This window comes from Geospiza fortis, unplaced genomic scaffold (assembly GCF_000277835.1).
Source record: "Geospiza fortis unplaced genomic scaffold, GeoFor_1.0 scaffold106, whole genome shotgun sequence".
Lineage (NCBI taxonomy): Eukaryota > Metazoa > Chordata > Aves > Passeriformes > Thraupidae > Geospiza > Geospiza fortis.
This window is the reverse complement of record NW_005054377.1, coordinates 635,301-648,477: the sequence shown is the minus strand read 5'-3', so window position 1 is coordinate 648,477 and position 13,177 is coordinate 635,301. Positions and strand designations below refer to the sequence as shown.

Here is a 13,177-nt window from a genome sequence, read left to right as displayed (position 1 = left end):
AAAAGAGAGGGACACATAAAAGTTGTATAGCTTTGAAAGTTCCTTCTTTCATTACCCCTTCTAGACAAATCTGACTCCATTCTAGGGATGTGGTTATTCCAGAGCTGGCTTTGTGTGGACAGGAGTCCATCTTCAATTCTCTTGGAAATATCCATGGCACTTCAAGGTGGTTCAGGGTTTGCAAATATATGGGGGGCAGGGAGGGGGTACATTTGGAGTTCCCATCCTGGCTGCTTGTTAGGATAGGAGTAACCCAGAGGTTTATGCAATGTGTCAGGTGGGAATGAGGATTTTGGGGCTGTGCTGGCTGGAGAGAATGGGCATTGGCAGAAAACCTTCAGTTTCAGACCCCAACAGCCCTGAGTGCCACCAAGGAGAAGATTATCAGGGCATTGGTTTTTTATCAGCTGGATCAGTCTTTAACTTGTTAGAGTGGTCCAGACCTCAGTGTTCAACTGTTTAATTTGAAAGAATAAACCCTGTTTTAAAACCAACTGGTTTTTTTTAAAGAATAAACCCAAACCACTGATTCCCCCTTGCTCCTTTAATGCCAAAGTCTCAGACCTGTAGGCAGCATGAAGCTGGACTGCCATGCTGCCCAGACCACCTTTCTTGGGATGGGTTTGGATTTATAACTTGCTAACCCACATCCCAGTGGGAAGGTGGGAGGCTCTGTGTCCATGTTTGTGTGTGTGTGTGTGTGTGTGTGTGCGCGCACGTATGCGGGAAGCGCTGGAGCTCCTGGGGCTCTCCAGGACCCTTTGGAGGGGAAATCCAGACCTGGAGACAAAAAAGAAGGTAGCATTCATGCCCAAGCACATAGTGGGGTAAACATATTTTGTAAATGGAAGTTTGTGACTCACATTGTATGACGGGAGCTGCTGTTTACCCACCGCTGGTCAGATGCTGGCGTTGCCAGAGGCTGAACGATTCAGCGGTGATCACTTATAAATAGTGCTGACCAGAAACAGAAACAGTGCTGAGTTTTCATTAAAAAACAAAAGAAAAAAGTGTTGACCATTTTTTTCATTTTATTTTAGGAGTAGAGTTAAAACTACTGGAGTTAAGACATGCTTTTATTGATATTTCCTCTTTTTCCCTCTCAACACTTTTGCATCCCTCTTATAACTTTGTTTGGTGTTTCAATTTATTTTGCTTCATTTTATTCTTAAATTGTCTTATTTTATTTTGTATTCTATTTTACCTTGTTTTGCCACTGCAAAAAAAGCAGCAAAGACAGGAGAAAATAGAAGAAAAAAGAAATAATGACATGCGGACAGATCCTAGCATCTGGGCATATGTTCAAAACTCAAATTCCCATTTTTCAAATTAAAGCAGGCTTCAAATTAAAACTTCCATTTTTTTCAGAGAAAAAGTTTTGTTATTAAGAATAAAAAGTTTTTAGAATTCCTGATAGTAATAATTTCTGGGTGTTTAGGGCCCACTGGTAGATACAAAACATTATGTCCCATTTCCCTGGAGAGACAGAGTAGCTCAGGAAAGATAAAATTTAATAGAAAAAGTAGGATAACTCCTCCGTGCATTAACATTTTCTGAGAACCTCCCTTTAATTCCCCACTCTGCAGGTCAGCCCTGAATGCCATAAGAGAAAGAAGGAGTGTAAAGATGTGAAGAATCTGGATTTTGCTCTTCATTCTGTGAGAGCATCCGTGATGGAGCAGCTGCCCCTGGTGATACTGGTTTGCATCCTCCTGGCAAACACAGCCAGATCTCGCCATCATGTTGTTCCACACTGAAATGAAATACTGTGAATTCCAGGTCAGGCACTTGCTCTTTTTGAAAGCTAAAGTGATCGTTTCCCTGTGCCCAGGTTTGATTTCCTGAGCATAAAAGTGATGTGTGTTCTCCAAAGCGCTGGCCCACACAAGCTGGGCATGTACCCACAGGCTTTGAAGGTTTCCTTTATGAATCTCACGGAGAAGTGTGGCTTCAGAAACCAGACAAAAGTCTGCCCTAAGTCAGTCAGGGAGCTTTTCTTGTGCAAGGACTCAGGACCATAGAGCATAAAAGCCAGGGGATATTTCTTTTTGCTTCTTACAGGATCCATGGAACTTTATGAAAATTACAAGTTTTGCTTGCAAGACAGTGGGCAGATGATCAGTCCTTGAGAAAGAAAAAAAGAAAAAAACATTGAGTGCAGGCAATGGGAAATAAAAAGAAGAAAATTTAAACAAAATATACTTATTTCTGAGAATGAGCAGTGGAGATGTGGACACTTCAATTCCAGCTCCTTCCCAGCACATCCTCAACCCATCGGCCCTTTTCCTCCTAAGGCACAGGACTGTTCTTTCTGATTTGGCAGAAAGTACAAGGAGGGAAAACTGGTATTTTTTTCCCGTAAAGGAACAGAGTTCTTTCCTGTTCCAGGAGGTGGCAACATCGCTTCAGAGCTTGAAGCATTCTGCAGGGTGCAAGGAGGGAGAAACTTCCTAACTTTTCAGCTATTTCAAACATGTTCTTTTAAACAATTTAAAATCAAGGAGGTAAAAAACCTCCATTGTTACAATTTTCACTATCTTTATGTTTTCTAAACGTGATATAAAATTATATCTACCATTTTTTGTACATTTTACTGTGTGTATCACCTACAGGATCCAATTTTCTTTACCTCTTTCTTTACATCTCAGCACAGAGAAAGGCTGGTTTAGCACTCTTTCACTGATTGGAGGCTCAAATCTGAAATAAAAAAGGACAAAATAAGAAATGGAATAAAGCCAAGCTTTGATCTTCAAGGTTGATAAGGAACCAAAATTTTATTTGGCATTTTTAGGCAGAGTTTAACTTTACATTTAAGTAACTTAGAATCAAACTCTGTGTCTCTACAGACTATAGTTTCATATTTCTCCTTCTTATGTTCCTAACCCCTATTTATTTTCCTAAACAATTTGTTCTGCTGTCTTAAACAGCACCTCTGCATTTTACTAATGGCTACATGGCTATTTCTTCTGTGGAAGTTGAAAGGGAATCAAAGAATCCTATCTTTCTAAAAAGTTTATCTCACCCCCTCTGCTTGGTCTGCATAGTAATAAGGGCATAAAAGCATGACAGATATGAAATATAAAACAAAAGACAATGGATGTTGTGAAGTTCAAGGCCTTTTTTCCCCACTCTGGATCATGCTAGCTCTGATATAAAGGGTGTGAATGATTTGCCATGTGTACCTAACATCCAATTAGCCCCCTAGAGCAGAAGGAAAATGATTTGTGGCCATTCTGGGTATCATCAGTTGGTGAAGACCAGGAGAGTTAATCCAAAGGTCCTACCATAATGAAAATGGTGTGCCCAGGTGGCCAAGAAGGCCACTGTCACCTGGCCTGTACCAGCATTAGTGTGGCCAAGAGGACCAGAGCAGTGATTGTCCCTCTGTGCTGGGCGCTGGTGAGGCCACACCTCAAATGTTGCATACAATTCTGGGCCCTCAATCCAGGAAGGACATTGAGGGGCTGGAGGGGGCGTCCAGAGGAGGGAACAGAGCTGGGGAAGGGTCAGGAGCACAGGTCTGATGAGAAACAACTGAGGGAACTGGGAGTTTTCTAGCCTTGATGATTCTGTGATTCTATGATCCTGTGGCTTCACCACCTTGTAGCTACTTCAGCTGTGGATCCAGGCAAGGCTCCTGTAGCATTCCAACCACACTCCCTGCCTACTACATCAGCAGCCTTTTCTTTTTTGAGCTCTTCAATCTCTTTGAGTGTGTGTGCACTAGAGCAGCTCAAGAGATGTCCTAAGGCCATGTTATCCAGCTCTGGATACTCCACTTCTTCAGGGCACCTTCCTGGCCATCTCTAGAGCCAAATGAACTTGTCTTGCCACCTCTGTGCACACTGCATTGCTCCCAGCTGCCCTTGCCACCACGGTATCAGGCACACTTAGGAACAATGGTTCCTCAAAATTGCATCCTGTTCTCTGCTGCCAAGGCAAATGGGATCAATGGGCAAGCAAAACTCAAGTTGCTTTCATGCTTCTCATGAGTGTTTGGAACTAGATGAACTTTAAGGTCCCTTCCAGCCCAAGCCATTCTGTATTTCTGTGGAGGGTGGCACTGGCTCTACAGAGCAGTGTGGCAAATGTGTGCATAATGTATTCAGAGATGAGGTTTATTGTGGATACAGGCTCCAAGTGTGGGAATGATCCTTCCAAACACGCTGCCAGGCTTATTCCAAAGCATTGTTAGCTGTATCAGGCCTGGTGCTGGTGAAATGTTTTTTACCTCTCTGCAGATCATTGCTGCTGATACACCCCTGAGATGAGAGCCATGTCTTTCATTAACCCCTCTGCAATCACCAAGTCTCCTGCTACTCAGAACTGGACTGGGAGTGGAGGCTTTCCTTTGGCTGTGCCTGTCTCTTCCCAAACCAAGTTTCTCCACTCTTCCAAGGAGAGCAACCATATGTTTGTTTTTAGTTGGGCTGCTGGGCCCAGAGAGGCCTTAATAATGGACATTCATTTGATTTGTGTATAAATTAGTAACTAGAGAGGGCAACTCAACTCTTGTTTTTTACAGTCCTGGTTTCTCCAAGGAAACCTTGGACACTGCTCTTGATTAACAGCTCAGATTGGAGCTCAGAGTGCTGATACAAAGCTGCTCCCCTGTTAGCAGCTGCACAGGCTTTAACTTTTCCTTTCTTCCTCCTCTCCTCCCCCCCATTTTTTTCCATTGTAACTCACAGTGCATTTTTGCAAGATAACCCTGAAATTACTATTACTACATCACGATATTAGATCAATGCAGTGGTAACACACTCCAGATTGTTATGGCATTCACATCTTGATGCCTTCCATACTGTCTTGTGGAATCTAACCTAATACCACGATTAAAATGCCTTTTCCATTTCTCTAAGACACTCTGCCTGCTGCCATTACATAAACGTCTGCCTATCTCGGGTTTTGCACTGGCACCCAGCACTGGGGTCTTTGGGAGCCTAATGAAAAGAACCTCCACTCATTAAAGGGAGATGGAGGCTCTTGCCAAAGCCTGGGATTAAATTAGAGTCTGTTCGGTTTCTCCTCTCACTGACATCATTATGAATCAAGAAAAACACTCCATTCAAGTTGTCTTAGAGCAGTGCAAAGGCAGTGTGAGTTCAGAATCAAGCCCATTGAGTTTAACATCAGCCTCCCTCCATCTCCTCTGGCAGCTTGTTCCCATTCTGCAGCTCACCTGCTGAAAACAGCAACCCTTGGTGTAACATGGTTCCTTCTCATGGGAAAGCAACAATCTTCAGAGACAGGAACTTTTCAAAAGTTGCCCTCAGGTGGGATGGGAGAGAGGATAAAAATTACCAAAAGGATGAAAAAAGAAAAGGACACATCTGAGTTCCAACAGACTTAGTGCCACAGTCTTTGAGGGTGGCAGAAAGCACCTTGGTTGTGCCAACAAGAAGCACGGGCTTCAGGTATTATGTGACCTTGTTCTGACAGCAGAAGGAGAAGGAGCAGCCCACCTCTGGTGAAGCACTGGGACACACCTGCCAGAGAACTTGTGGACATTCCATCCCTGGAAGTGTCCAAGACAAGGTTGGACAGGGTTTGGAACAACCTGGTTTAGTGTAAGCTGTCCCTGCCCATGGCGGGGGTTAGAACAGGATGATTACGAAGGTCACTTCTTACCTAAACCATTCCATGATTCTGTGTCTCTTGCTGAGAGCTCCAGCCCCAGTCTTGCACCCCTCTTCACATCCCTGTGAAGATTCAGAAAAGTAAAGCAGATGCACAGGGGGAGGCACCACTCACACCACCAGATTTCCAAGCCTTTTCTCCAAAGGACTGCACTCAAAATAGCTAAGAATTCTCACTCTTGACCCACCATGAAAGCAGATGAGAGCAGCTGGCACAGGAGTCTTCATTTTTCAGTGTCTCCAGGGATAGGAATAAACTTGCCATGAGATTTAATGTCCGTCAGGAGCTATGCTTCTGTCGGCATGGCATCCACAGGCTGGTAAGGGCAGTTTGACACTATATTCAACTGAGAAATCTTTGTTGGTGGTATAATGCCAAGGTTTCCTGCATCACCAGTGAAGAAAAATAAATACTTTCAAGGGGCTGTTTGGGTCTTGGGTGGAAAAAAAAGGCTGTTCCAGATGGATGGGATGAAGCTGGGCCAAGGAGAACAAGCCATTTGGGAAATCAAATGGAATTTAAAAGACCTGTCCATTGAAATATTTGTGTTAGTCCACAGATTTTCAAAAATCCCTTCCAGGAGGGTCATACTATCATTCCACACAACATCACAGCAACCATCCTGTGCCATTTTCACTTTAAAGCTGAAAAAACCACCTGACTTTCAGGACTGACTCTAGAATGTCTCCTATCTGCTCTTCTGATATTATGAAATGGGGTCAGGTTTCTTATTTTTTCTCAGTGAGGGCAGATTTCTGGGAGAATTTTCAGTTTGAGAGGAGTTTGTACATCTGCTGCCTATGGCAGCAGTGCTGGCTCATGGAATCTTGAATTATTTAGTAAAATGTGGTGTGGTTTTCCAAGTGGTTGCTCTTGCTAGGTTATCTGGGAGTATTCTCCAAGTGTACCAAAATGGAGTTGGACCCTCTCCTACTTTCTGTGTCTGTGAGCCCTGCAGAGGCACAGAATCTGTTTAATTTGGTTTATGGCAAACGGAAGCACTGGGACTTGTGCATTGATGTTGGGCACTGGTGATGGGCTCTGCCCCATGAATCAGCATCTCTGTGATGCAGATGTTAGAGCCAATCTTCCTTGCAGAGCCACAAGAAAAGCCATGAGATAACAGTGTAAAAACCAAGGGATGTGGAAAAAAAAATCACTGTAATGATTAGAATTATTTGTTCCTGTTCTGTAAAGGGAAATTAATTCAGCTGTGTAAAATGAATGGTTTTAATGGAATAGGTCTGCAAAAATCCACATACAAGAACTCTCATGCAATGTCTCTGTGATAAAGAAAATGGTTTGTTAGGAGAAAACAAAGAGTTCTCATAGCCACAGTAATATTAATACCAGTGCTAGCAATAATAATATAAATCATAATACAGATAATGGTAATTTTAATAGTAGTAATAATAATATTATTTCAATTGCACCTCAAATTGAGAAAAACCCATAACAAACAATCAGCCAGCAAATCATTCTCACTGATAACCTGCATGGAAAGCTGCTGGCTAAGTTTAATGGAATTAAATCCTGGTCCTGCCTTGAGTCACTATGGAATGCCAACATCTTGTCCTCAGTAATTAAGCAAGTAGAAGAGAAAAGCTATTTTTGGCATCACCCACAGGCTACATGGAGCACTTGGACACACTAGAAAGTCAAGGGCAGTGCAAGGCTGACATGTGTTGTAAATTCATCAGGCAGGGGGGAAACTGAGGCAGAACTGAGTTGTACATTGCAATCACACTGCAAATCCACAGCACTTGGACCTGCACACTTCCAGCACCAGCCCTTACAGCACAAGCATCACTCTTCATGCACAACAAAATTTCCAAGTAAAAGCAAGAGATCAAAAGCAAAAGACAGCCTTTCAGATATTCCATTTCATCTGTAAAGGCAAGCGTAGGAAGATTGAAATGATTATTTTTTTTCTTCTTGCCCATTGGATTAACATATGTTTTTCTGTGTTTCAGTATTTCACCACATATTTATATGAAATCCCTCTGCCTGTTTTTTTCCCCCTTGGCCTCTCCAAGGCTTTCACTCATACTATACCACTCCAAGAAACTTGCCCACAGCACACCATCCTCATCTGCACAACCCCAAACCAGTTCCTACACCTCAGTCAGGCAGCACTGAGAGCATCTTGGTTGTCTCCAAGAGGAGCAGATGCTTCTACTTTAACCAGCCCATAGATAATCCCCAATCTCCTCAATGAGCTCAGGAGTGCTCAGAAGCATGTGCCACCCAGTTGCAGCCACGGCCCTGCCTATTTTCCCCCTTGGGAAGGTGTGGTGAGTCACAGCAGATCCCGCTCGGCTCCTCTGGCCAGCTCTCAGGATTGTGGTTTCCAGCTATAAATGCAGCCCCTGGGCAATTTACTGAGGAATTACATCGTGTCCTTCCACCAGCATCCAAGCCCCAGGAACTGATGAGGTTCAGTGCAGAGCATTCCGATTTGGTTTCTTTTTAATAACACTTACTGAACGTGAACAGTGTTAATAATCCCCAGCAGTCATTAAAAGCTTTTTATCTTCAAAGTGCTCTACATATGCTAATTAATGCTCACAACCATCCTGTGATGATATTATTAGACCCATGTGGCAGCAGGGGAAATGGAAGCAGTGAGGTTAAGTAATTTGCCTGAGGTCAGAGGGAGCTGCTGATGAAGCCGCAGGCAGAACGCCTCATCCTCTGCTCCACTGTGCATCTTCCTCCCACAGCCCTGGCTCTGGTTTGTGCTATGAGACAGGTACCAGGAAAAGGGTGAGAAATTACATTTTGTCTTGCATCCCCACAGGCTCTGGCTATGCCACCAAACCTACCTACATGTGTACCAGCCTACATGTCACATTACATGAAATGCCACCAGCATAGGTCAATTTTCAGGATAAAGTTACTGGTGCAGCCTCCTAAGACAACAGAGGCCTAAGCCTTCCCTTCATGTCCTCTAGACCTAGTGGCCCTTAGTCAGACATCCCCCAGCTCATCCCACCACCTAATGGCCCACATTGCCTCTTTTTAACCAGTCTGAGGACATTTTGGCTACATTATTTCTAGTAACTAAACCTACCACTGAAACCAGCTGGGACAGTGGGGATGTATCTTTGCTTCAACTCTTAACTCCTAAGCCATAGAATCAGAGAATCTCAGAATGGTTTAGGTTGGAAGGGACCTTAAGATCATCTTGTTCCACTCCCTGGCATGGGAAGAAACACCTTCCACTATCCCAGATTGCTCCAGGCCCCATCCAACCCTTGAACACCACCAGGGATGGGGCAGCCACAGCTTCTCTGGGCAGCCTGTGCCAGGGCCTCCCCACCCTCACCACTGTCAAGAATTTCTTCCTAATATCTAATCTAAATCTTGTCTTTTTGTTTAAAACTGTTCCCTTTTCTCCTATCACTATTTGCCCATGTAAAAAAAGTCTCTTTCACTCTTTTTTATAAGCTCCCTGCAAGTACTGAAAGGACACAAAATAAGGTTTCCCTGGAGCCTTCTCCAGTCTGAATGAAGATGGTGACGCTATCCAAAATGCCCACAGGGAGTAGTCCCCGGCCTGGGCTAACTCCCTAACCATGTCTGAAAATTGCTGATAGTACTATACTTCTAGGCCAAAAAGTTTACCAGGAGCAATTTCAATACTTTAATGACCCAGCCAGCCAAGTCTAGTGCTTAGACCAAAGCTTGATGCCATTCAATTTTCTAGTCCATGTGGCCAAAGTACAGCTAGAGTCAGCAATGTGGATACCTTGTCCCCAAGGATTTCCCAAGACGAGCTTCACCATCTCCCAATTGTCACCATACAGAAAAAACTCAAAACCCCAAAGATTGAGTCATGATTTAGTCAGGATCATGCACTATGTTGGTGCCACAAACATAAGCCCCATTTGGAACCACTGCCCCAAAATTCAAGACCAGATTATTTGATCAGCTTTGCCTTTCCAAAGCACAGGTACCTGACCATTAACCTGAGCACACCAGCTTGTTTTACATCCAGCCCCTTTATGATGGGTCCAGCTGCCAAGGATTTGCTTTTAGCCCACATGATTAGAAGCTGATGAACTTCTCCTTCTATTCTCTACCCATTGAAATAAACACAGAGCTGTGTTTTATTTTTAAAATAAACAAAGGCAGGCTGGACTGAAACCATGGTAGGAATGGCCCTAATTCTGCTCTTGGCTGAACTGCCACTCATAGAAGGTTGTTTTACGCTTATAGGGAGAAATGACTTATTAGTATCAGAATAATAAACTCCTTCCTTTTATGCTTCAAATCAAACTGCAATCTGGCCTGTGCAGAACACATTTCCCACTCCTCCTCCTCATTCTCTTCTTCCTCTACCACAGGCTTCAAACACAGAATCCAGATGCAAGCTATTTTTCCCCTAGCCGAAGGATCTGACTTTTTGGCAAGCTGTGCAAGCTGTTGTGTGGGTGGTTTAAAACTTCCCTCTGGGCCTGTCATGTGGTTAGGGCTGTCTGGGTTGCTCTGAACTTCTGGACACCATTTTCCTTTGACTCACCTTTTATTCCAGCAGAAGCTGGGACCAAGCGTGCCTAACAAATGGGGCTGCACAGAACTGCTCTGTGCAGACAGGGCTTGGACGCTTTTTTCCGCTCATGTGAAGTCCTTTGGCTGGGTTCACTGGGTGATGCTGTCAGGAGGAAATCCCTGCAAATAGCTGTCTCCCTGACTTCGCTTTGAGCCACTTCCTACTCAGTTTCTGAGTGTCTCTTCCATGAAAATTCATGCTCTGTCATGTACTGCTGGTTAAGTCAGCAGCAAAGTCTGTTCTGAGTCTGTCAGGAAGGTTGAATTGCAACCATCAGGGCTGCAGCTCTGCCTTTCCTCTGCACCAGCCAGCCTTTCCTTAGATGGTGTCCAAGCAGTGCTTTCCTCCTGCATCTTGAAACAGATGGAGAGATGGCCCCAGTGACTTCATAGTACCATGAGTCAAACAACCATGCCAGAATTTATCCCTTTTCCTTTTCTTTAAATAATAATAGTGTTCTGCATCTTCCTGGTTAAGAGAAGATACAAATCTGGTAAAGCAGCCCCAAATATCCAAATCTGCAAGCAGTGTGCTCCAAATTGAGCAAATTGTGCTCCAAACCACCCCTTTCCATCTCATCTGGACTCCATTTGACATCAGCAAGCCAGAATTCTGGGTAGGTCCCCAACAATATAATTTCATCACAGACCTCTGAGTGTGTGGATCCCTTACCTGCTGTCTTCTGAGCTTTACAAAGAAAGGCACTACACAGCAATCTCTACAGTCAGGGTCATGTCCACTTTAACTGCTTCTGAAAGCAGAAGGGATTATTCCTGTGTGAGCAGCCTTTGCTACTTCCCGGAGAAAAGCCACTGGCTAACCCAGAACTGTGGTGATAGGATGGTTGGTGCTGCTCAGAGAGGGTGCCCTGCATCCTGTGACAGGGCTGGGGGTTGTGATCCAGGGCAGGGCTGTCAGTGCTGATACATTTAGTGTGTAATTGGTGTATATTGGCCGTGCTAAGTTAGTTAACAGTTGGACTTGGTGATACTGGAGGTCTTTCCAGTCTTACAGATTCTAGAATTCTATGATTATATATATACAATGGATCACTAACTCACCAGTGAGAGTATTACAGGCAGATGAAAGTAGGTGTATTTCACAAAATACCTCCTCCCTATGATGAGCTGCCCCTAGATGCTCACACACCTCCTCATGAGTAAGCACAGGCTCTTTTGAGGGCACTTCAAGCCCTCAAATGTCAAAAATTATTAGAGCTGGTCCAGTAAAAAATGTTTAAAACCTTGAAATGGATTTGTCCCTTCATGTGGAGAAAGAGAATTTCCTAAGCGAGGCTGACAATGTGTGCTGCAGAAATGAAAAAAATCAAATTCACCAGATCACACAGTCATTATAACATAGAAAAATGTAAACACTGGCAAACAGGCCATGACAAGTTTTGCCTGCAACATGCATGAGCAGGAAAAGTTGTTATGCTTTGGAGTAGCTCAGAAGCCATGGAAGTCAATTCAGGACATGAAATATAGAAATGAGCATCTTCAACTCAAGTTCTGTTCGAGTCAAGTACATAACTAACTACAAATCTTTGCCAAGAGCTACTTAAATGATGCCAATCCCATTTTTTAAAGCTCTTAAAATGTTCTGATTAACTTCTCTCAGTCTTCAGAAAACACATTGATATCTACCGTGCCTATCCTTGAGCTCTGGCCTCCCAGGAAGATGGTTCTTCCCAGGTATTTCTACACAGTTCAGAAACAAGGTGAGATTCCAAGGGGATTTTTATTTCACTACGGAGATTCCCATGGTTTAGAGAAGCTTCAAACACACGCCTGTGTACTAGAATTCAAATGCTTGGTATCTAGTGTTTGTCTCCACTGATTCGTATAATCATGGAATCACAGAATAATTTAGGTTGGAAAAGACCTCCAAGATCATGAAGTCCAGCCTTTTACTGAACACTGCTGTGTCAACTAGAGCAGAGCACAGAGTGCCATGTCCAGTCATTTCTTGACCATTTCTAGGCATGGTGACTCCACCACTTCCCTGGGCAGCCCATTTGAATGGACTAATTGTTAACAACCCTTTCCATGAAGTTCTTTCTGATGTCCAGCCTGACCCTCCCCTGGTGCAACTTGAGGTTACATCTTCTTGTCCTGTCCTTGTTCCCTGGGAGCAGAGCCTGACCCCCACTTGGCTGTCCCCTCCTGTCAGGGACTTATGGAGAGTCAGAAGGTGCCCCCTGAGCCTCCTTTTCTCCAGGCTGAGCCCCTTTCCGAGCTCCCTCAGCTGCTCCTCCTCAGACCTGTGCTCCAGAGCCTTCCCCAGCTCTGTTCCCTTCCCTGGACTGGAGCCCTCAATGTCCTTCCTGAACTGAGGGGCCCAGAACTGAGCCCTGGATTTGAGGTGTGACCTCAGCAGTGCCCAGCACAGGGGACAGTCACTGCCCTGGCCCTGCTGCCGCTCTGTTCCTGGTACAGCCCTGGTGCCACTGTCACCTTGGCCACCGGGGCACAGCTGGCTCATGCTGTCACCAGCACCCCCAGCTCCTTTTCCACTGGGCACTTTCCAGCCACTCTGGCCCAGCCTGCAGCACTGCAGGGCACAGCACGTAGCCTCACTGAACTTCATAGTGCTGGTCTCAGTCCATCTCTCCAGCCTGTTCAGGTCAATATATCAATTGCAGAATAAGAGAATGGGTGGGGTTAGGAGGGACCACAGGGAGTCACCTGGTCCAACCTCCCTGCTCAAGCAGTGTCATGCCAGACCATATATTTTAAAATAACTGTACATATATATATATATATAAAATATTAATTATATTATATTTATAAAAAACAGATTGCTCAACAAGAAGTCTGGGTTTGGCTAAGCACAGATCCATTCCCTTCACATCAGCTTGACTTGATAGATTGTGAACACTTATTTCAATGCCTTGTTTTGGATTCAGAAGCTTAACTGGCAGCATTCAGGTTTGCCCACAGCACTCTCAGTACTTCTATTTCATCACCTATACAATGGAGG

At 44.3% G+C, this 13,177-nt stretch overlaps 1 long non-coding RNA gene across 1 annotated transcript in view; it reads right to left on the bottom strand.

Annotated features, from left to right (window-relative positions):
- Positions 1 to 2,042: 2,042 nt before the first annotated feature.
- LOC115948330 overlaps positions 2,043 to 13,177 on the bottom strand; it is a 27,504-nt gene continuing 16,369 nt past the window's right edge. The window contains exons 2-3 of the long non-coding RNA XR_004082160.1: positions 2,630 to 2,697; positions 2,043 to 2,124 (exon numbers count right to left, since the gene is read on the bottom strand). This is a non-coding gene — a long non-coding RNA (uncharacterized LOC115948330). The remainder of the gene's footprint in view (positions 2,125 to 2,629; positions 2,698 to 13,177) is intronic.